We start from the raw sequence: 4,901 nt of genomic DNA on the forward strand, positions 1-4,901 counted from the left end.
TTGCCGCCTCCCTCTTATCGGTTGACCAATCACTGCAGAGTGGTCCCCACGACCGACCAATCACTGTAGAGCATCCCATCGCGTCATCCTTTACAATCCACCAATCATAAGCAGATGTTACCTAATTACCTCGACTCGCGATGTTAATAGGTCCACACATCAGCCAATCACAGTGGACCACTATTATGATGTCAAGACCCGCCAGATTGAAATATGATCGTGGGCTAAGAATTGATCTGAATCTCAGAACCACAACGGACTGACTCGCCTATGGGTCATTGTTTCATAATACAAAAGAAGTGAGTGATTGTGTCATTGAGTTGCTGATCATAACTACTAAGTGAAGTTTCATAACCAGACACTTAAAAAACACAATCGCTGGAAATCTGAAATAAAAACAGAAAATATTGGATCTGTACAGCCACCCAAGTCTTCTGAAGAAGTATCTGCACCTCAAACATTCCAAGGGCCCAAACTCTCCTTTCAAGTGAAGCAGCATTTCACTTGCACTTCCCTCAATTTGTCTACTGCATTCGCTGCTCCCAATGCGGTTTCCTCTACATTGGAGAGACTAAACGCAGACTGGGTGACCGCTTTGCGGAACACCTTCGGTCTGTCCACAAGCATGACCCATACCTCCCTGTCGCTTGCCATTTCAACACACCACCCTGCTCTCATGCCCACATGCCTGTCCTTGGCCTGCTGCAATGTTCCAGTGAAGCTCAAAGCAAACTGGAGGAACAGCACCTCATCTTCCGACTAGGTACTTTACAGCCTTCCGGACTGAATATTGAGTTCAACAACTTTAGATCGTGAACTCTCTCCTCCTTCCCCACCCCCTTTCCGATCCCCTTTTTTCTAATAATTATATATTTTTCTTTTCCCACATTTTTCCATTATTTTTAAACGTTTTTCCATCCATTGTTTTATCTCTACCTTTTAGCCTATTTCGATTCCCCCCCCACCCCACCTCAACTAGGGCTATCTGTCCCTTGCTCGTCCTGCTTTCCACCCTTAATATACCCATTAGCACATTTCTTAGTTAATATAACCACCGTCAACACTTCTTTGTCCTTTTGTCTATGACATCTTTTGGCTATCTCCACCTAACACTGGCCCTCAATCCAGCTCTACCTGTTACCCGCCAACGCCCCACCCCCCCACCCCCAAACCAGTTTATATTTCACCTCTTTTCTATTTTTCCTTAGTTCTGATGAAGAGTCATTCAGACTCGAAACGTTAACTGTGTTCCTCTCCGCAGATGCTGTCAGACCTGCTGAGTTTTTCCAGGTATTTTTGTTTTTATTATATCAGTCTTTCCTGATAGAATGATCAAATCTTCAACTAACAGGTGGCTGAGGACCACTGATGATATCATCACATTTGAGATTACAAAAATTGGAGAGATTTCCAAAGCCCAAATAAAATTACCATATTTTAAAAGGATTAATTTTATGTGCTTGAGCAGTCTTGTCACACTGCACCTGGAAAATTTGAATATTGCACATTATAGAGAGTCTAAATTATAGAAAGAAAGTTCTAAAAGTAGTAACAGGTTAGTAAGGCCACAACAAAAGTAAAGAAAGCACTGAGTTCATTTCTGGGAGGATAGAATTGAAATGCAGAACATGTGTGGAACTTTGATTCGACCGCACTTAGAGAAGTATTCTGAACAGTACTCATCTCCATGTTATAAAAGGATGTAGAGACACTGGAGAAGATGCAAAAAAGATTACTAGAATGATATCAGAACTGACAGGTTATACCTGTCAGGAAAAAATGAACATGCTGGGCTCTTTTCTCTAGATAAGGGAAGACTGAGGGTTGACCTGTTAGAAATCATTTTGATTATGAATGAGTTTGTTAGGGTAGATGAGGAGTTGCTTCACTCATAGGCAACACCAGAACTAGAGGCTGTAATATAATCACAAAGAAATCCAATAGGGAATTTCAGGGAGGTGAACCCACATCTTCCATTTTATAGTCTAATCCCTGAATCTGACCTGAATCCGTCCAAGTGGAGTAAAATGGTCAAAGCTCACAACTTAGTATTCTTTTAACTATTTATTGTACTACACATCACATACAAATATCAATTCACTATTCCCCTTAACTTCAAGTGGTATCCAAATACGCCGTTCCCTTTAACTCTCTTTAATTTCAAACACTACTCACAATAATTTGGCAATAACTCAGAGGAGTATGTTCCCATCTTGTGAATAATCAAGTCTCCCAACAGTTTCCTTCCAAGGTGCCAAAATCATCCCTAAATGCATACTTCTTATAATACAAAGATCACACCTGTGACAATAGGTTGACGTAACCACACCTTCCTTTGATTGTCTTTTCGCCATCCCGGGTCCATTGTCACAGAAGCAAATGTCCTCATTTTGTTTGACCTTTAACAATTATCACACAAAGGTGTTTACATAGGAAAACCTTCTGAGTTTATCAGTAGTCTGATAGGTTGGTGAATATGGTGAATATGTGTTACTCCAGTGACAATTTTGATGTTAACATTCGCATGGAATGTGGCAACTGATCCAGAAGCAGCAGAGCTATGGTTGTTATTTTATAAGACCTGTTACAGCTTGGTCACAGGAGTTCAATGATCAAGACAGTTACTTAAATTTAAACAAACACATGCCATTGTATGGCTTGATTACTCCAGCTACTTTCTTGGTTAACATATTCATAATGTCAATCCACCGTGTCTGTATTTTGGTATGAACAATTTCCTTTCAACTCACAGCTTGTTTTAGAAGTTCATTTAAGAGCCTCATTGGTTCCTTAAGGTTCCTCGGAATATGATTGTTCAATTTAGAAAAAACTGCCTTTACAGTCCAGCTTTTTAAACCCTTTAATGTCTGTTTATTTTTAAGTTAAATACATTCTTGCTGCAAACTGACAACAGAATTCAGAGAAACCTATTTATCAAGGGAATGATTAGAATATGGAATGATCAATGTAGACAATATAAATGCCATTGCACTTACTGTAATGACCATTTTGAAATGTTTGTAATGTTCCTTTTATTGTATTGAAGCACCTCAGAGTGCAACATGATCTATGTAGAAAATTTGAATATTATTGCACTCTCTGTAATGGCCATTTTGAAATGTTTTGTAATGTTCTTTAAGATATTTTATGAATAAAGCATATTTTTGCATAAAAATGGAACTCACTACCACATGTAATAGTTGAAATGAACAGCATAGATAGATTTAAGAGGAAGCTAGATAAGCAGATGAAGAAGAAAAGAATAAGATACGTTGGAGGGGGGAGGTGATAGATTAGGAGGGGTAGGAGAGGCTCACGTGGAACATTACACCAGCGTAGACTTATTAGGCCAAACGGCTTACTTCTGTGGTGTACATTCTATGGGGTGCAAAATGAAAGAGATCGGCAGCTCTCAACAATAAACTGAAGCTATTGCAAACTGCTTGGTAACCGACTAAAGCAAATCAGCTGTTGGGACTGAATGACCTTTATTGATATGAAAGTGAGGTAATATGCCACTTTATAAATCATTAGTGCAACTCCACTTAGAATAGTGTACAGTTCTGGTCCCTGCAGAACCAAGAGATAGTTCAGCTATTGAAAGAGTACTAAAGAGAGCAACCAGAATGATTGAGAGATTAGATAATGAGAAGCAATTATGTTCATTGGGTATATTCCCACTGAAAGAAGTTTGACAGATTTGGGGATTCTGAAGGAACTAGATAGACCTTTAGCTGAAAGCAAAATACTGCGGATGCTGGAAATCTGAAACAAAAACAAAAATAGCTGGAAAAACTCAGCAGGTCTGACAGCATCTGCGGAGAGGAATACTGTTAACGTTTCAAGTCCGTATAACTCTTCATCAGAACTAAGGAAATATAGAAATGTGGTGAAATATAAGCTAGTTGAGGGGGGTGGGACAGGTAGAGCTGGATAGAGGGCCAGTGATAGGTGGAGGCAAAGAAGAAATTGCCAAAGCTGTCATAGACAAAAGGGTATTGACGGTGGTGATATTATCTAAGGAATGTGCTAATGGTGACATTAAGGGTAGAAAGCAGGACAAGCAAGTGACAGATGGCCCAGGTTGGGGTGGGGTGGGGGGAACGGATCGAAATGAGCTAAAAGGTGGGATAAAACAATAGATTGAAATAAGTTTAAAAATAGGTGGGAAAAGAAAAATATATTTTTAAAATTATAAATTATTGGAAAAAGAGGGATCGGAAAGGGGGTGGGGATGGAGGAGAGAGTTCATGTTCTAAAGTTGTTGAACTCAATGTTAAGTCCGGAAGGCTGTAGAGTGCCTAGTCGGAAGATGAGGTGCTGTTCTTCCAGTTTGCTGGAACATTGCAGCAGGCCAAGGACGGACATGTGGGCATGAGAGCAGAGTGGTGTGTTGAAATGGCAAGCGACAGGGAGGTCTGGGTCATGCTTGCAGACAGACCGAAGGTGTAGACCTTAAGCTGTCTCATCTTAGCCAGAGCAGAGGAACTAGAGCTCACAGCCTGTGCCTAAAAAGGGATAAATTCAAGATTAATCTGTGGAAACATTATTCCTATGGCACAGGTTACCTAGGGCGATTACAGATGTCAATAGTATTCATTCAAATGCAAATTCAATAGATTTCTCTCAGAAAATTATCCCTTCAGATATAGTATGAGAGTAAATTGAAACACGGCATACTGTAGAGTGTAGCATGCTCAAGAGGAACAGGTGAATTGGACTCTTGGTTCCCAAAGCTAGAAGATTTCCTCAACTCATGTTTGGGTAGTTTTTCATCAGTGACACAGGGCTCTGTGCTCTGCGGGCTGTTCCCAGGGGGACACACCGAGACAAAAATCAACTGCAGCTGGAGGATCATCAACTTGGTGAAAGACGCTCTTTGGTCTGCCCGAAACTTGTTG

The sequence above is a fragment of the Cetorhinus maximus genome, chromosome 8 (genome assembly GCF_964194155.1).
Source record: "Cetorhinus maximus chromosome 8, sCetMax3.hap1.1, whole genome shotgun sequence".
NCBI classification, from domain to species: domain Eukaryota; kingdom Metazoa; phylum Chordata; class Chondrichthyes; order Lamniformes; family Cetorhinidae; genus Cetorhinus; species Cetorhinus maximus.